Source organism: Typopeltis vanoorti, chromosome 22 (genome assembly GCF_054136105.1).
Source record: "Typopeltis vanoorti isolate ZY-2024b chromosome 22, IOZ_Tvanoo_1.0, whole genome shotgun sequence".
NCBI classification, from domain to species: domain Eukaryota; kingdom Metazoa; phylum Arthropoda; class Arachnida; order Uropygi; family Thelyphonidae; genus Typopeltis; species Typopeltis vanoorti.
Window position 1 is genome coordinate 40,915,250 of NC_143570.1, and position 21,403 is coordinate 40,936,652.

Sequence of the window (21,403 nt, forward strand, 5' to 3'; positions counted from 1 at the left end):
TCTGGTCTCCTCTACTTCCTCCAGTATAACTCCTCCCATAGCGTATGTAGCATCCTATCAATGTTTCCCCAAACCTCAAGACCTTACATTTTGCTGCATTAAACTGACACCCCCCATTCATTTGCCCATCTATCTAGCTTATTTAAATCCCCTTGCAGGGCAACCACATCTGCACTATTACTAATAATCCTTCCTAGCTTCACATCATCCACAAACCACTGAATATCCCCTTGCAATCCAATGGCAATGTCATTGATATAAAGGTTAAACAATATAGGTCTTAGTACTCAGCCCTGTGGGACCCCACTTGTAACACTGTGCCTCCTTGAAACTGCTCCACCATACACAACTCTCTGATACCTATCAGACTGCCAATCCTGACACATCCAGACCCATGTGCTGCAACTTAAATATCAGCTTATCATGTGGCATCCTGTCAAATGCCTTTGCTAAGTCTAAGAAAATTGCAGTATATGCCTTTCCCTCATCTAATGTCCTTGTAACTTTATTATAAAAGGCTAGCATATTGCTAAAACAAGAGCGCCCTTTCACAAATCCATGTTGACTCTCACAGATAACATTACCCTCATCTGCCCAGTGCTGTATACGGTCCCTCACTACTTTCTCCAAGATCTTAACTACTGATGACACACAGACTGGCATATAATTAGACACTTCCAGTCTGTTACCACCGATATGCAATGGCACTTTCTTACATTCCTTCCATTCCCTGGGCACATTTGCCGCAGCCAGACGTTCATTGAAAAGCCAGGTTAAAGACACTGCAAGTTCCCTAACATATTCTCTCAAAAGTCGTGGTGAAATACCATCCAGTCCCAAAGCTTTACTGACATCCAGATTACTCAGTATCTGAAACACATTCTCCTCCTGTACCTCTAAACCTCGAACCAGCCCTATCCCTCTAGCATTAAAACTGACTCCTCTAGGATGAAATACTCCAATAAAGTGTTCATTGAACAATTCCACTATGTCCTTTGCATCAGTCATTCTATTTCCATTTTTATCCCACAATATCATTCTTCCACAGTCATTTTTTCTCCTATTGGCCACAATAGCTAAAAAATTCCCTAGGATTTTCTTTGGATCTTAGGGTCAATCTTCTCTCATATTCCAGTTTCACTTTCCTTACCACACTAGTCACTCTTCTGGCCTGTGTCTTATATTCTTCATGCATCCTCTCATCACCTGTCTCCTTATATCTCTTCCATAGCCCCTTTTTCGCATGCAATTCCTGTTTAATATTGTTTGTCATCCACTTTACTCCAAATTGTGTCCTCTTCTTCACTTGTGGTATACAACTTACCATTGCTGCTAACAAATATTCTTTCACAATTTCCCACACACTAATGATATCTCGGCCTTCCAATTCCTCCCTCCATGAAACTTCCCGAAGTTGACGTCTAAGACTATTATAATCACCTGCATTATAATTCCACCTAAGTTCCTATCTCTTTGATACTCCGCATGTCTATTCATTTTCCAAGTCAAAACCATATGGTCACTCTCTCTCCAACTGGAGGGAGAGATGTCATCTCAGTTATTATCAACTCTTCTGATGCTATAACCAAATCCAAAACTCTTGAACCTCTTGTTCCCTCTATTACATGTTGCCTAAGACATTTGTCCCTCAAGAATTCTAAAATTCCATTCCCCTATTGCTACATGCATCTTCCTCTCTCCAATTTATACTACTGTAGTTAAAATCTTCCATAACAATCATTCTTCTTGCACTTGCCAAACTTAGTTGTCTAAACACCCCACTAAATATCCTGTCTTGCCTACCTCTACCTCACACCATATGCTCTCAAAATCATTTGTCTCACTTCCTTCCAAAGCCTCCACTCTTAGAGGACATAGGTCACCACTTATAATAAGCAGTACCCCACCACCACGCTTTCCCCTCCTATCCTGACGAAAAATGCTATACCCAGCGACTTCTATTCCTGTTATTATATCCCCTTCTGTCAACCATGTCTCAGTGATCCCAATAATTTTTGGCCAGGCTGATGCTATCTGTGCCACCAATTCCTCTCCCTTATTACGGATACTCCTGGCATTAGTATAAAGCATATAAATGACATTGTTTCTATACCCAGCATTATCCCTTTTAGCCTCCACTGGGCTTAGTGTTACCTGACATCGTCTCCCTTCTCCCAAGTATCCATTCCCACAAGAGGCCACACCTGCTATCATCCTCCCTGGGACACACTGACTCGTTCAGAACAGCAATCTCTCCAGATGCCTATGTCCTTCCTCATTCAAATGTAAGCAGTCTCTCGCATACAATTCCTCTCTTTCCTCAAACGCACTCCAAGCATCCACATATACCAGCCCTCTCTTGTCACACATTCTCGCTATTATGCCATTCAATATCACTGATATTCAATATCATTTACAACACTAAAGTCATTTACAGCACTAAAACCACATTTAACTAAATATGACAATGGGAAGGACACCTAATTTTGCAAAAAAATTGCTGTTGTCTTTCCCATCGTCATATTTAGCAGTATTAAATTCAGCAGCACTAAAGCCATATTAAATATGGCTTTAGTGCTGCTGTAAATGACTTGTTACTGAAAAAAAGAAATCGTCTGGATATCACAAACTGTAGGGATTTGAGATTGAAATTGACAAAATTAATACCTCAAATAAGAATTCTTTGCAGCAGACATCAAGCTTAAAAATCACATTAACTTGGATTTTATTTTCCTGAGTTGAGTTTGATTGATGTTTCATAATATAAAAAAGTGTAATATAAAATTTATCTTCATTGAAGAAAGTCAAATTAAAAACAGCTTTACCTATGTTCCTTTTTTATTTGAAGTACCTATTTATATTTTACTTTTTCAAAACTTGGTTCACTATTATGCTAGAGAGGGCATCAAAATCTTTAGAAGCATTGAGATGGGGCATGATCCAAAAATGGTTGGGAACTAGTGGTCCCAGCCCACACAGCCTTGTATGTCCAACAGTTCTTGACAAAAAAATAACATGGCAGTTGCTCTTCACCCTGCCTACTCATCTGATTTATCTCCATGTGACTTTTTTTTTATTCCCATGGATAAAGAAAACCATGAAAGTGGAGCAATTAATTGATGTGGATAAAGTGAAAGAAAAGTCACTGGAGGCCATAAACAGTATTCCAGTTGAACAATTCCAGAACTGTTTCCAGCAGTGTTAAAAACATTGGGACAAGTGTATTGACTCACATGGAGAGTACTCTGAAGGAAACTAGAATATGGTATTATAAACTTTAATAAATTAAATAATAATAATAATAATTCCAGTTATATTTGGGTACCTCCTCCCTCATAAATGTCTCAATCATATCTCCTCTCTTCCTCCTATTTGCAAGGCTTTGCAAACTGCATTCAGTCAATGTATCTCATACTCCCATGTCCCTCAACTTCCTCCAAAATTTCCCCATCAAGTGTACACCTTCCCGTTGTTGCCTACTAAATTTCAGAATCTTACACTTTGTAACAATGAATTTACAATTCCATACTGTTGCCCACTCATACAAACTATTCCTCCTTGTAAGGCCACAACATTTGCTTGATTCTTCATCACTCTCCCCAGTTTCACATCATCTGCAAATCACCAGTTAAACCTATCCTGATATCATTAATATACAAATTAAATAACAATGGTCCCAAAACTGACCTCTGCAGCATACTACTAGTGACTTTCCTCTTTCAAGATGGTGCCCCCCCTCCTCATACACAACTTGCTGATACCTATCTGATAGTCAGTCACCTATCCAGCTGACTAGTCTATTATCCAATCCCAACTGCTTTAGTTTAGTGACCAACTTGTGGTGTGGCAATCTGTCAAAACCCTTTGCAAATTCTAAGTATACCACTGTATATTCATCTCCCTTATCTAATATATTCATCGCTTTGTTATAGTACATAAGCAAGTTGGCAAAATACAACATCCCTTTAACAAACCCATGTTCACAAGCATAAAGAATACCATTGTTATCAACTCACTTTTGTATTCTATCTCTCACAAACTTCTCCAATACCTTAACTACAACTCTAGGTATACAGATCAGCCAATAATTTGTTGCCTTAGCCTTATCACCACCACCATTGTGAAGTAAACAATTTTGACTTCCTTCTACTCCTTTGGGACTTGTGCTGTTAAACAGGTAGGCCAAGGCTGATGTTAACTCCTTGGAACATTCCCTTAAGACATATAGTGATATGTCATCTAGTCCTATTGCCTCACTCATGATTCAAACTCATAGTCTACAGCTTGCAAGGCAAAGCTACTATCCACTTAGCCAATGAGACTGGTAAATATATAAATAACTGAGTATTTAGAATATAGATTTACTGAAAATTAGCAATAGATATTTCATACTGAAAACAAGAGTACACAATCCAAACTGGGCGATATATATATATTGAAATGAGGTAAAATACATGGTAATACAATAACCAGTCAATACATACAAGCAAGTGTTATTGGCTAGGAGGGTAATAAAAAACAATTAATTATCATTTTTGTTATTTGCTAAGGATGAGAATCTTCCATACTTTTGAGACTGAGTGGCAATCATTTCAATTTCAATCAGGATGTTTGAATAACACTTCTAAATATTTAAATCTTCTTCTTCTCTGAATTATACAAATGTCAATAATTATAGTACTGAATACCCAAAGGATTTTGGATATTCAGTCTCAAACTGATGTATGAAATGGTGTTTTTGAAAAGGAAAAATCATGTGCTAAAATCTCAGTCGCAGTTTTTCTAATCTTTGAAGTAAAGAGGTAAGTAGACTTTAGTTTAAAGTTACTTCTTCATTACTTTAAGGCTAAAATCAAATTTCTCCATCAGATTTATCTACAACTAAATTCTGTGCGCTTCTTTCACTTAAACAGAATGACTATATATCTATTTCAAAAGAAGCAGATAAGAGAAACAGCAGCTGTCATGGATGAAGCCAATTATGAGAGAAAAATGATCCACCTTCTACTGGATAAATCTACATATCAGGATATCAATCACAGCCTTGTCAAAATTCAGGTTAAGCAAATGACTAATCTCCTTGATGAAGATGTAAGCTGAGACAATAATACCAGAAACAAACTAAGCACTCAATTTGGGAGGATGCTTCATTTATATGACCTCTTGAAAATGCACAAATAAGGCTGACCTCTGAGATCTATTATGAATTGTATTGACTTCTATATATGCAGAGTGGCAAAATTTCTGTTATGTTCATTAAGTACATGCATCAGACATTTCAGGGCATTTAAATTCAAGAGATTTATAATTCCCTGAAAAGATCAAAGATATTTGTACAGAACAGAGTGGAAGATTGAAAATAGAACTTATCTTTAAGATAAATTTTATTTTCTGCAATACTGAACTGTATTTTCAATATGTCAGAAAAAGTCAGTGAAATTAATTATCCATGATAGATGACACTGAATGTGTAGTAACTGTCAAGTATTAGTCTGTTTGGTCACAACTGTTGCAGAATTCTATTTACAAGAAACAAAGAAAAAACAGCAGTGATAACAAGAACAGTAGCCAAAATGCAAAAATCAAATAGGGTAAGTGATAGAGATTTTTTGGAGATGTTTCGTTTTAGTAAGTGTAGTATGTATGTATACATGGGATATGTGGAGGATGTGTTGAGAGGTGCAAATAAGAGAAGTGAGAGGGTATGTCTACAGAAAGTGTGATATTTTGAGTGTGAGGTATTACTTGAGAACAAGAAATGATTATGAGACAAAAGGAAGAATGAGGAGCATAAGATTTGAGAATGATATCAATCAGAATGCTAAGCAAGGGAATAATGAGTACCAAGAATATGATTGTGAATATTGAATAACCTGAAAGAGAAAAGCAAGTATATCTGCAGGACCAGAAGAAAACATGACTGATGGAGCAAAAGCAAAAGTGATTGCAGAAATGGAGAAGGCATGACTGACAGAACAGAAGCAAGAGTAATTGTGGGAACAAAGTGAGTGTAATTATTATTATTATTATTATTATTACCCAAAGACCTCATGGAGTCAAAGACTCATCTGGGAGGTCCTTTTATCACACACACACAGCTCATCATACCGTGCCTTGAACACATTCAAACTCCTTGCAGACACCACACTCTCAGGCAAGGCATTCTAATCATTTACAACTCTGCACAAGAAAAACCTGCCTCTCACTCCCCTATTCACACCTTCTTTATACAGTTTCCAGGGATGACCTCTGGTTCTCCCCTGATCTCCCACTATTTTCTGTAGAACTTCTCCAACACTGATTCTATAACAACCCCTTACCAACTTGTAGGTCTCTATCATATCTCCACTCTTCTTCCTGTCCACCAGACTCTGCAAATTGCATCTTCTCAATCTTTCCTCATACTCAACATTACAGATCGGAAACTATCTTAGTCAGTCGCCTTTAGACCCTTCCCAACATCTCTTCATCCTTCTGAAAACCAGGTGACCAAATATGGGCACAATAATCCATGTGTGGCCTAATCAAAGCCTTATACAAAGGAACAAGAATCTCCCTACTTCTACATGTCAGTGTCCTCTACATCATTCCCAGAAGCCTTTGTGTTGTCTTCACAATTTTTGCTATGTGTCTCTTATTTCTTCCACCTCTAACAATATATCCTCACCAAACTTAAATTCTGCATCCCATCTTTGTTTTCCAAATTTTAAAACCTTACATTTTGCAACATTGAACTCACATCCCAATTTCCGTGCCCAATCACTCAATTTATTCAAGTCCACAACTTCTTCACTACTCTTCATGGTTCTTCCCAACTTTGCATCATCTGCAAACAACTGAATATCTCCATCCAAATCTTCACCTATATCATTAATATACAAGTTAAACAGTAATGGCCCTAAAACAGACCTCTGAGGCACTCCACTAGTTACTTTACTTTTCCTTGACATCACTCCCCCATACACAACTTGTTGATACCTATCAGACAACAAATCTCCAATCCAATGCACCAGTCTAATATCCAACCCCATCTGCTCTAGTTTGACTATCAATTTATCATGAGGTACTCTATCAAAAGTCTTTGCGAAATCTAAGTATATTACTGTGCATCCTTCTCTTCTGTCCAAGGAAGCAGTTACTTTATTGTAATAAGTAAGTAGATTACTAAAATATGACCTCCCTTTAGCAAATCTATGCTGTCCATCAAAGATAATACCATTGTTGTCAACCCAACTCTGGATTCCAGTTCTCACAAGCTTCTCCAACAACTTAACCACAACACCTGACACACAGATAGGCCTATAATTTGATGCTTGATTTTGATCACCTCCTTTATGAAGTGTCACGATCTTGCCCTCCTTCCACTCCTTAAGAACTCGACCGAGTGCAAGACTCGTATTAAAAAAATATGTCAAGACAGGTGTCAACTCCCTGACACATTCCTTCAGAATACGTGTTGATATATTATCAAGTCTCACAGCCTTATTAACATCTAGTTTACTCAACTCCCCATACACCTCTTGCTCACTTACAGTCAGTCTCTCCTCGCCATCATCTACTGCTCTCAATCTCTCCATGTAGTCACATTAACAAGATTGAAAGACCTTTATGAACTGCTCATTAAGTATCTCCACCACACATTCTGCAACAGCTGTCTTTATACCATTTTCTTTTATTAATGTCATCCTTCCATAATCATTCTTTCTTTTGCTGGCTACATATCGAAAGAACGCCTTAGGATTCTTTTTGGCTTCATTAGCTAACTGCTGTTCATACCTCTCTTTAGCTACCCTCACCAACCAAGTCATCCTCCTTGCCTGGTCTTTGTAGACATCGTGGAATTGGTTATTTCCACTTCGCTTATGCTACCTCCACAATGTCCTCTTTCTCTGTATCGCATGCTTAATCTCTTTATTCATCCATCTCACACCTACCTTATTTAACCTTCTCATCCTTGGAATACATCTAGACATTGCATCTACTAGATAGTTTTTGAAAATCCCTAAAGCTGCATTGATCTCTTTTCCAGCTAACTCCTCATTTCATGTTACACCCACAAGATGTCTCCTGAGCTCTTCATAATCCCCCCCCCCCCTTGTAGTTCCACATATACCCTTTTCTCGCAGAGATCCTCACACTGCTAGCAATCATCCAGGTAATCACCTCATGGTCACTCTCACCAATTGGTGGATGATTTCACACCTTATTTATAATTACATCCTCTGATGAGATGACCAAATCTAAGACCCTCAATCCTCACATGCCCACTGTTACATACTGTCTGAGGTAGTTATCCTTCAAAAACTCAAGAAACTGATTGTCTTTACTTCCAGTTGCTATCTCATCATTCCAGTTTATATTGCCATAATTAAAATCGTCCATAACGATCACCCTTTTCTTATTTGCTTGGTTAATTTGATTATACATTTCATTATCACCACCATCCACATTACCTGGTCTATAACAACATCCAACCAAGTGTTTGATTTGATTGACCTCTATCTCACATCATACTGCCTCAAAACCACTGGCACTATTTTTCTCTTGCATCTCTACTTTGTATGGACATAACTCTTTCTCTATCATCAATAGCACTCCTCCTCCCTTTTTATCCCTTCTATCCTCACAAAACACATCATACCCATCCATCTCTATTCGTGTTGATATATCTCAATATTTCAACACGAATTCCAACCATATCTCACTTATTTTGACAATCTTTGGGTGAACAGATGCAATTAATGCAATCATTTCATCTGCCTTGTTTCTTATACTTCTAGGCATTTGTATACAAACACAACAGCTCATTTCTGGATATACAGCTAGTTCCACTTATACTACCCACTCGATGTGATCTCTCCATGCTCAATTGGGGCCACTGCCCTTTCTGCTTATTCATTTTAAAACCCTTTTCAATTCCAACTGTTTCCTCTTGATCCCAGGTCATCCCATTCCTTTGTTCTCTACATATGCTCTCAGAGAATGAATCAGATCCCACTTGATCTGATTCATTCTCTCTCACTCTACTCACTTTTCTACCTTCCAGTAGCAGTCTCTCCAAGCGACTCACATCATAACCACTCAAACAGTCCATCGCTCCCATACAGTTCACTTCGTCCCTCAAACTCATTCCATACATTAACAAACTGCACTCCCGTCTCCTCACACATTTCAGCCAGCATATCTTTCATAATCCTTGTTCTCTGCAAGGATTATCCTAATTCCCAATACAAAACAGAGCATGAATGCCAGAATGCAAGAGTTGTAGAATGGGATGATTATGATGAGAAACAAGACTAGACATGCAAAATGAGGTTAGACATGAAATGTCTAAATGGAAGTGTAAAAAAAATAATCTGAAGGAGAGTGGAGATAAAGTGGTGGAAAAATTGCTCAAGAGTGACACTATATGGAGATTCCATTGTTAGAGGTGTGGTGGATGAGAGGCACAAGGTCTGTTTTTCCTGGAGAGAGGATGAGCATGAGTAGCTGATGCTTTGCATATGAGAGGTATTGCACAAGGGAGCTATTGGCAGCTGAATGAATGAATGATTTGATTAGGCATAGGGAGAAGGGTCTGGGTAGTGGAAGGGCCACTACCCAGACCAGTTTCAACCTTTATTGAGGTCTCATCAGTGGAAGCCAGACCCAGAGATGATACCAAGGTTGAAGTAATGCAGAAGTTATCACTTCTGGGTCTGGCTTCCACTGATAAATAAAAGTCGAAACTAGTCTGGATAGTGACCCTTCCCATAATGCATAGCATTATACATGTCTGAAAGATGTGCTTTGCATTATGGATTACTAAGGCAAGTGATGTGAAGTCATACCACCTTTACCACGAGTTGCCCCAGTCCTGAAAAATACTTCACGCACAAACTTTGTTTGCTTACACTTGGTAAAGGATTAAACCAAGTATATAATTTCTATCCATATCTCTATATGTTCACTGGGCATCCTCAGATGCTGTATGGTCACTCTGATGCTCGGTGATGTGCCACACTAGGCCTCACCATGTAGTCCTGTTGTTTGCTTTTCTGAAGACTTCAATTCTCTGAAGATTAGTTGCTCCACACACACACACCATCTATCCATCTTATTGATGGTCTACCCCTTCCTCTTTTTCCAGGAACTTTACCTTCTATTACTGTTCTGAAAAGACCTCCTTCCATCATTTAAACGTGTCCAAAATATATTAACTTTCTTTTCTCAATATCCTTAAGGAGCCTTAAAGTTCTACTGATCTTTTCTAACACCCATTCATTTGTACGTCTTTCAGTATATGATATCGTCAACAGCCTTCTGTAGCACCACATTTCAAAAGCAGATATCCTTATCTGACTTCTTTAGGTTTCAAGTCTCACATCCTTAAGTCGCTGTTGGAAAAACAACTGCATCCAAAATCCTCAACTTTGTTCCCATGGAGATAGATCCATCCTTCCAGATTTTAGACACATCTCTGACTGTTGGTTTAGCCATTCCTAACCTTCTTCTAATGCCTTCTGAACAGCAATTCTTCACATTAATAATGGATCCCAGATACTCAAAGTTGCTGACTTCCTCAATTCTTTCTCCATTAAGGTACAATTATTTCTCAAGTACTTCCCTGTTTGTATTTCCTTTGAGAACCATAATCTTTGTCTTGCTAGGATTGAGTTGAAGTCCTCTGTTATTACTGATCTTGTTAACTTTGTCAAGAATTTATCCTAGTTCTTCCATGTCATTACAAAGGAGCACTGTATCATCAGCATACCTCAGATTACTGATCAATCTACCTCCTATCCTAATTCCTGTCTTGAGCTTATCCAATGCTTCAAGCATGATGTCCTTCATATATATACTAAACAAGTGAGGAGAAAGTAAACATCCTTGCCTTACTCCTTTTCCAACCTGAAGCCAATCAGTCAATCACACCTGTTCTTATCGTGGCTTCTTGCTCCCTGTACAAGTTGGCTATCAACCAGATAGTGTGTTGAGGAAAATCCATTCTTTTCATTACTTCCCACAGTTTCACATGCTGAACACAGTCAAAAGCTTGGTATCTTTATAATTTTTATAATTATAATATTTTTATAATTTCTTGGTATCTTTAATTTATAGTATAACCAAGTGAAAAAACTTTCAATAAGTCAGGATTACTTAAAATTTTTAATCCCTGATATACTCTTGAACCAGTATGAAGATATCACTATCATTAATAATAGAATCAATGACTTCTTTTTTTTATAGTGTCGTCTCTCCATATGAATTTTTGCACATCTTTATGTTGAAAAGGCCTCCAATGTGGGACATCATCTGTTCAGGACACAGATTACTCATCACCAATCTGTATCCTGAAAAGAAATTCAGCAGGCAGTTAAAACTATTACTAGCTTTCCTCTCTTCTCAAAGTTTTTCCCAAAACAATTATCCACTTTCCATTTCGAAATTTATTCACATAACTACTTGAAATTGTCTGCCAATCAAAACATTTATCTTCATGTTAGGTATTGAATGTCATTGCTATTCCATCTTTCCTTGATCACTATTATCCGAATATAACATCCTACATTTATTATTTAGCAGCATTTCACCTGTTTTAGTCCTCTTCTTTTCAGCAACACCAATTATATCCACATGGTAGTTTTCTAGCTCTTCTGCCAATTTGACTTCTTTCTATTGATACTTCTTATGTTGATGATGCTTATCTGCAATTCTGCTGATATTGGGTTTGTTGTAGTAACTGACTTTTCACTGTTCAGCCTGGATCTCTGACAAAAACAGACAGGTCACCTGGTTAAACACTTGTTTAACCAGGTGACCTCCCAGCTGGCAATGCTTTTTTATCATGTTTGTTTCTGGTTTAAACCAATGCAAAATGTCATTTGGCTGGCTGAGTTCCAAACTCCTAATCCACATTCATTCAGCAACCAGTGGATACCTATTAATGGGATACCCTACAAAGGTGAGAACTGAACATTAGGTCAGAAGCTTCAGTCAAATCTTTGCATTCCTGAAAGGCTATGTAAAGGGCATCATCTCCTCTCAATAATCTACCTTTTATCCTTAAATGCTGGGGGGAACTCATGTTGGAGGCATAATGAAGTAACCAGCACTGGGAAAGGATTAAAAATACTATTTAATTCTTTCAATATTTTGTCTTGGTCACAGAGACATCTTCAGGAATTACAATATAAAACTTGTATAACACACACACACACACACACACACACACACACACACACACACACACACACACACACACACACACACACACACACACAAAGGCTTGTCATATAGAAATTTTTTAAGTTTTTTGAAGCACACTGTAGATGCCTACTGTAGGCTTTGGTTATAAACTGGGATCTCAGTGGATTAATGTAATGTTTCACATATTTTCAAAAGTTTTATGCATCCATATTTATTCAGATATTAGGCTGGTTTGCGAGGACAGCTGCAGATTCAAAAGAAAAAAAAAAGTGATTCTCTTCTAAACTTGCTGGGGTGGAGCATGATAGTTTCCAATTGATTATATGTGTAGTATCTAAACACATAGATACTACATGGTCTGCAAGACCTGACTGACCATCATGATTAAATGTATTTTTTATGTTCTATGTGGATCCTTATGTGCTTCTATATTAGGTCAACTTTCAGGAATGGGGAATTCTATATACACCAAAAACTGAGAAAGGAAGGAGGTCCTTAGGAGAATGTATAATGGTAACTAGTTTCCAGTGAAGCATGAAAGTTATGCAGAGGTTGTATTTTTTTTTTTTTTTTTTTTTTTTTTTTTTTTTTTTTTTTTTTACATTCTAACCATTTTTTCAGATCTACCCTGGACATAGGGAATGGTGATAGCATTATTAAATCCTTCAGAACACTGGGTCATGAACTGGATTATTATTATTATTTTATTTTATTATTCTGTAGGAACTGTAGCCATTATTCAGGAAGGAGTAGCATACAGAAGAGAAAGACTTATTTTTTAGAATCTGCAGCTACCTTCAGTTAATTAATCCTCTGAGATCCCATTTACAAATTGAGGTCTCCAGAAGCACACTACCTAGTTTATCAAACATGTTCCCTTAGTTTTTTGTTATCTGTTTTTTGTGATTGGTTGCACAAAACATTCATATTGATAAGGCTAGAGACTTGGAGATAATGGTGGACAAAGAGTTGAAGTTCAGAGGGTATACTGCAAAAGTTGGAAAAACAGCTCAAGGAATTACTTGGATGTTGAAAAACATGCTAACAAGTAAAGATAAGGAAGTTGTTATCTTTTTTTTTTATAACGCCATGATTCAGCCACTGCACACAGATTTGGTCACCGGGGATTCTTAGGGAACAGGAGGTGATCGAGAAGATTCAGTGACCAAGATGGTGATAGGTCTGTAGAATAATCCCTATGAGGATAGGTTCAACCTATTTTCATAGGTTTGTGGGTTACAAAGTTTAGTTAATAGGCTGAAAAGAGGGAACATGATAGAAACTTTTAAGATATTAAAGTGGTTTTATAAAACTGATGCAAGTGAAATTTTCAACATATGACAAATAGTCAGAGAACAAGGGGCCATCCATGGAAGATGTGTAAGAGTCTGGTTAGTAGGGGGTGTGCAGACCAGATTTTTGCATAGTGAGTGAGTGAGTGGAATGGACTGCCAGAATTGGTTATGAGTTCCCTGACAGTCAATGGATTCAAGGAGAGGCATGACAGGATTTGTGTGTATCATGGTTGATTTGGGTCTCCCACAATGAGTCTCCAGACTCCATGGAGATGCCATAAAATAATAATAATAACAACAATAATATTCTCATATATATTTATATTCTACTCTTGAAGATGCCTTTGTGACTGAGTCAAACTGGAAGAATTAAATAGTGTTTTAAATCATTTTCTGGTGCTATTTTGCTCCATTAAGATCACCTCTTACTACACATATAACAATTAATGTCATAATTTTCTTAGACTTAGCAAAGGCATTTGACAGGGTGCCACAAGATAAGCTGATATTTAAGTTCCAGCACATGGGTCTGGATGTCAGATTGGTCAACTGGATTCAGGATTGGCTGTCCGATAGGTATCAGAGAGTTGTGCATGGTGAGGCAGTTTCAAGGAAGCAGAGGATTACAAGTGGGGTCCCATAGGGCTCAGTACCGGGACCTATATTGTTTAACCTTTATATCAATGACATTGCCAGTGGATTGCAAGGAGATATTCAGTTGTTTGCAGATGATGCAAAGCTGGGAAGGATTATTAGTGCAGATGTGGTAGCCCTGCAAGCAGATTTGAATAAGCTAGATAGATGGGCAACTGAATGGGAGTGTCAGTTTGATGCAGCAAAATGTAAGGTCTTGAGGTTTGGGAAACATCGATGGGATGCTGCATACTCTATGGGAGGAGTTATACTGGAGGAAGTACGGAAGACAAGAGATCTGGGGTTGATGATTGATAGAAACCTGAAATTTAGGGGACATTTTGCAAAGGTGGTGAAGGTAATACAGAGGATTGCTGCAATAATGAGAAGGACACTGACCTGCAGAGATAAAATAGTTATCATTCCGTTGTATAAGACCCCTGATCAGACCACACTTGGACTATTGTTCTCAGTTTTGGTCCCCTGGATTTGAAGGGGATAAATCAACTGCGGAAAGGGTACAAAGGCAGATAACAAAGATGGTTTCAGGATTGTACAATTTTGGTTATGAGGATCGGCTGAGGGAATGTGGACTGCAGAGTTTGGTGGATAGAAGAAGGAGAGGTGATATGATTGAGACTTTTAAACTGTTGAGAGGTGGTTACAGGGTTGACACTGGGGAGTTCTTTCGCTTGGTTGAACAGCGGGAAGGAGTGATGACAAGAAGCCATCCCTGGCAGTTATGAAAGGAAACTGTGAGCAAGAGGGTGAGTAGTGGTTTCTTTGCATCAAGGGTGGTTGAGCCATGGAATGCATTGCCTGATGGAGTGGTGAGAGCGAGAACAGTCAATGAGTTCAAGGAGTGGTATGATAGACTTCGTGTTTCTTAGGGGGGGACCTCCCACGATGAGTCTTTTGACTCCATGGAGGCCTGAATAATAATAATAATAATACTTGTTTGCAGTGTTAGACCAATTATGCAAAATCCTCTTTTCCATGAAAAAAATTTACTTATCCCAAAGTTCACCCCACTCCCTTTTTTTTTAATGATATGTCCCAATAAGTCAAACTGAAGTTCCATAAACAATTAGTGTTTATGGAACTGAACTCCAAATGATATAGCAGCACTAGTACGTTGCTAGTGCTGCTGTATCATTTGGAATACATTTCAATGAATAATAAGAATAGGAAGAACATTAAAAACAACATTAATTTTTTGGAAAACATAATTTTTTGTATGAGATATACAATTCTGATCCGGTTTGGATCCATCAAATGTGTGCAAAGATGTCTACATGTATAAGGTACCAGAGAAGAATAGAGATCTGCAAGTTGTCCAACTTTGTCATGCAGACTGCAGACAAGAGTATACAAAAGAACAAGCAGGTAGCTTATTATGTCTATATAAAAATGCTAGGAGTATCAAAAACAAAGGGGTAGAGTTTGTTGCCTTGGTCAATATGTTGGGACAGATTGCAGACATTAGTGACACCTGGCTATCAGAATTAGACATACTAACTGGTTTCAAATGTAAAGGATACAGTATTTTTAGGAAGGATAGACAAGATGGGAGAGGAGGGGGGCATGCTGCTAATGATATCGGATAACTTGAATCCAGTTGGTGTTCAGAACTATTATTGTAGTACTAGTAACAGTATTTCATCTGGCAGTGAATTTGGAGCAAATCTGGTGTGAGGTGGAATCTAACAAGATGAATTACATAGCGGCGTGTTGTTACAGAGACCAGATAGATTGGTTGCTAGTGATAAAGAAATGCATCATCAAATAGAGACAATGGGCATGAAAAGAGTAATAATAATTGGAGACTGTAATTATCAATATTAATTATCAATAAAAATATTGATTAGGTAACAGTAAAATCTCATGAGAAGAATAAAACTGAATTTATTCAGCTGTTGCAAGGCAACTTCCTGAAGCAGCATGTGACAGAATGAGATTGTTAAATTTGATTACAGTGTCAGAGAATGTTTCAGTTAAAGACGTAACTATTCTCCTTCCAGTTGGTGACAGTGATCATGCAGTACTCCCTTTTGAAGTGACTAAGAAAAGTCACTTTTCTGAATGGAACATTCAGAAAAGGTTACATACTGAACTACAAAGCAAGAAATTATGACCAACTGAGGAGTATACTGAGTTCAGAGGAATGGCATCAGTTGGTGGATGGGAATAATATCACTAGTTAATGGGAAGCATTTAAAAAATACTTAAATGATGCAATATTAGAATGTGTCCCAAGAATTCAAGTCAAATGGATGTGTAATCTTATTAAGCAAGAGATTTGTAACAAATGGATGATGCAAAAGGAATACTCTGTGCAATAAGGATGATGTTGTTATGAAAACTATAAGCAGCAGACTAGAACAGTCACAACTGTTGTACAGAGAGCTAAGCCTCAGTATGAAAAGAAACTGGTTCTGCAAGCTAAATACAACCCACAAGAAATCTATTGATATGTTGCAAGTAAAAGAAAGAATGAATATAAAAGAATAACTCTTTTGAAAACAGATGGTGTGAGGGTGACAGATGCAGAAGAGGTCATTCAACTAATGAGTGCCCATTTTGCTAAAAGCTATCAACCTAGTATATGCAACATTGAGTTCACTGCTACCTCTTCTAAAGAAACTCAGGTGTATGAAGAGGAGGTATTAGAGCTTCGCACAAAATGAATAAGAATTCTGCAATACGGACTGATGGGATATCAGCATGAGTGCTAAAAGAGTGTTCAGCTGAACTGGCTACTCCTTTGACCAGGCTATATAATCTGAATCTCAGGAAAGGGAGATTCTGCAGAAATGTAAAGAATGTATGGTAATCTCATTGCACAAAGGTGGTGCAAAGACCAATGCATCCAACTATCAACAATCGGTATCTCAGGAGTGGTGGTGAAAATTTTGAAACAATTGGTCAGGGCTCATATTCAGAAATAGGTAGACAGTGAATCTCTACTTTGCAATGAACAGCATGGGTTTACTAAGGGAAGGTCATGTCTTAGCAACTTGCTCATATTCTATAATAATGTTACCATTGAACTACACAAGGGGAATGGATACACCATCATAGTTTTCAATTTTGCTAAGGCCTTTGACAGAATACAGCATGCAAGACTGTTGCATAAATTGGAGAATATGGGTTTGGATTATAAAATATTAGTGTGGTTAAGAAGATGACTGACTGACATATCAAAAAGTGGCCTACAGGGAATGTGAGTCTGCAAGATTTAAGGTAATTAGTGGTGTACTACCACAAGGACCAGTTCTTGGTTCACTGTTATTCAATCTGTACCTTAATGATATTGGAAAGGATTTGACGGGCAATATACAGCTATTTGCTGATGATGCAAAGATAGGTAGGGTAATCAGGAATGCTGCTGATATGCAGCACTTTCAGAATGATTTGAATAGGCTGGAATTCTGGGCATGGGAAAATGGATCCGAGTCAGCAAAGTGCATAACTTAAAAGTCGTGTACTTGGACATGATTAGATATCCAATGTCATATTATATTGGTGGAGGATTATGCTAGAAGAAACTGATCAGGCTAGGGATACTGGAGTGTTAGTAGATAGCAAATTAAGTTCAGGGAGACCATGTAGCAAAGATTGCAAAAACAACTGAAAAGATAATTGGAACCTTCACATAAAGATAAGGATGTCGTTTTGCCTCTTTACTTATCAAAGACTTCACTTGGACTATTGTGCACATGTCTGGTCTCCTGGCTTCCATTGTGATTCTGATACAGTGGAGAGAGTGCAAAGGAGAGTGTTAAAAATGATATCAGGTTTGTGGAATACTGATTAATGAAGACAGATTGAAAATTTGTTGGAATATGATTGAGATTTACAGACTTCTGAAAGGGTCATACAGGATTTCAGTTCATGGAATTTTTAATTTTATGGAAGGTGGGGAAAGGACAAGAAGGCATCCTTGGAAGCTGAGAATGAATGCTGCTAAAAAGCAAGTGAGGACTAGATTTTTCTCACATAGGGTGGTGTGTAATTAGAACGAATTGCCATTGGATGTTGTATGTGCAAGCAGCGTGAGTGAATTCAAGAATAAGTATGGTATCTGGTGTGTGTGTGTGCGTGTGTGTGTGTAGCATGTGGCCTCCCTCGATGTATCCCTGACTCTCTGGACGTCTGTCTTAATAATAATAATAATAATAATTTTTCTTAGAAAAATTATTATTATTATAATAATATTAATATAATAATCACCACTCAAATCGACCAACTACAACTAACCGCAACCACACCAACATGATCTACTGCCTGCCACCACCACCACCACTAGTATTTCCACAGACAATCACAAACATCCATACCCATGGCAGGATTCAAACCCGCAGCCTTTTTTTTTTTGGATGGAGAGCAGATACGCTAACCGCTCGGCCAACCAGGCTGGCAAATTATTATTATCTATTAGGTTACAAAATTAAATTAAGCTGGAGAGCAACATGTTTACAAAAAAGGAAAAAAATTAATAAATAATAAATAAAAATAAAATAAAAGTTACTTATACTTTTTTAAATTAAAAAAATTTTTTTTTACTTATTTTTATTTTTTTACTTAAAAATTACTTATATGATTTTTTTTAATTTTTATTTTTTTATTTATTATTTATTAATTTTTTTCCTTTTTTGTAAACGTGTTGCTCTCAAGCTTAATTTAATTTTGTAACCTAATAGATAATAATCACCGGCCTGGTTAGCCGAGTGATTAGCGTATCCACTCTCCAGCCAAAAGGCTGCGGGTTCGAATCCCACCGTGGGCATGGATGTTGTGATCGTCTGTGAAAGTACTAGTGGTGGTAGTCGGCAGTAGATGCTGTTGGTTTTAGATGATGAAGGTTGGTGGAGTAGTGAGAAGAAGAGTTGTAGAGTAGATGCCCTCCCTCGATGAGTCTTTGGACTCCCTGGAGGTGTGATGTAATAATAATAAGACTAGCTTTGATGTAGTAAGGTTTTTTCCCCACCAGAGGTCAGGCCAATAGTTGTAACAGTTGGTCAGTAACTTTAGCATGTGATGTAGATTGTTTGCAGCTTGTTTCTTTGTGTATACATGTATACTCCAGATGATGACTTTAACCCTGCAGATGTCAGGGTCGAAAAAATTGCAGCGTAGGTCGCGTGTATCTGAGAGATACATTCATTACTAGTATGTGCTAAAATGCAATAAAACTTTAAAAAAATACTGCAAATATAATACATGATGGTTTATTTATTTTCAGATACCACCTACAGATTATTGAACAAAGAAACAAAGAAAAAAAATCCAACTAAACCAATACTATACTGACATCGGAGTTTGTGGTATCTCTCAGATATAATTTACTATCAAATATCACTTTCACTTTCGCATTAGATTCTATCATTCTCATCGTTGGACTCGAGTAACATTTGCTGAATCTTTTCAACATGTGATGGATTATCCAATTGATATATTTTTCCAGGAAATAATTTTCAACATTCAACAATTTTCCATTTTTCAACAGTAAATAAGAAAAACAACTAAATCAATACTGTACTAACATTGAAGTTTGCCATATCTCTCAGATGCATTTTACTATCAAATATCACACACCTTTACATAACATATGTTAAATTTTCTAAATAACTTAGGGAATTGAAACAACGTAGATCCGAATATAAATTAAATTATATTTTAATAGATTTAATAGAAGGAATTGAGAAATAATAAAGAATTAGTTATCACCAAAGCGGATAAAGGAAATGCAACTGTAGTACTTAACCAAAAGGACTACAAAGGTAAGCTGAATGCTCTTCTATTAGATCGGGCTACTTACCTCCCTATCAATTACAATCCCACCAACTCACAAATTAGAAAACTTCACAGGCTCCTTAAGAAAGTCAATTCTTGGCCTGTAGAAGTTACCAACAGATTAAAACCGTTTAACTCTATACCCCCCTCCGTATTTACGGACTCCCAAAAATACATAAAGAAAATGTGCCATTACGTCCCATAGTGGATGGCATTGATTCCCCCACATACAAATTAGCTAAACATTTGGCCAAAGAGCTCACACAGTATACTGGCAACACACCATCACACATAAAAAACTCAGCCCACTTCAAAGCCAGCATAGAAAACCTTACACTCCAACATACTGACATAATGGTCAGCTTCGACGTCTCCTCCTTATTCACAAATGTCCCACTCAAGGAAACTTTAGAGCTTATCCAAGCTAAATTTTCCCCCGATATCTCAGCCCTATTTCAGTTCACAATGAACTCAGGCTATTTCGTTTGGCAGGGAAAATTCTACAAACAAATAGAGGGGACAGCCATGGGCTCACCACTCTCACCATCCTTGGCCAATTTCTTTATGGAGACCTTTGAGGAAAAAGCCTTAGCCTCTGCCCCACAAAAACCAACCATATGGTTTCGCTACGTTGATGATGTGTTCGCTATTTGGCCACATGGCTCTGAAACACTCCTCTCCTTCCTTACACACTTAAACAACCAACACGCCAGAATCAAGTTCACCCTGGAAAAAGAGGAAAACAACTGCCTCCCTTTCCTAGACACACTAGTCACCCGCCAGCCTGATGGAACTTTGGTTTTCTCAGTTTACAGAAAACCCACCCATACAGGCAGATACATCCACCAACAATCTCCCCCCCCCCCCACCTCACAACAATATGGAGTGGTAAAAACACTATACAACAGGGCTAAACTAATCTGTTCTAACGACATAGCCCTTAACACTGAACTAAATCGCATCCTCAACACTTTCTCAGCCAATGGCTACCCCCCCAAAAAATCCAAAAAATATTAAAACCTACAAACCACAGCCCCCATCCTCCCCCCCTCCACAAAAAAGATTACTCTAAATCCATCACCATTCCCTATATCCGAGGCACCTCAGAAAAAATCACCAAAATTCTAAAAAAACATGACCTCACCTCCTGTTACAGGCCTTACAGAAAATTGGCATCCCTTATCCGCTCTACCAAAGACCAACCACTTCCCCTAGACCTACCTGGTGTATACCAGGTCCCTTGCAGTTGTAAACTGTCGTACTTTGGCCAAACAGGCAGGACAGCGAATATCAGAATTTCTGAACACAAGGACTATATCCGGTTTTACAAGTATAGCCATTCTGGTCTTGCAGACTATGCTCTGGATACTCGCCACAGAATACGGTGGAAGAAAGCAACAATAATACACCGGAGCAAATATAAATTCGAAAGATTATTTATGGAATCAGCCTCTGCCCTAAGAAACTCTCCAAACCTCAACAAATTTGGT

General features: G+C 37.8%; 1 protein-coding gene across 1 annotated transcript in view; it reads right to left on the minus strand.

Annotated features, from left to right (window-relative positions):
* Window positions 1-21,403, minus strand: part of LOC150094345 (proto-oncogene tyrosine-protein kinase ROS-like) — a 719,271-nt gene that overhangs the window by 530,117 nt on the left and 167,751 nt on the right. The window lies entirely within an intron of this gene.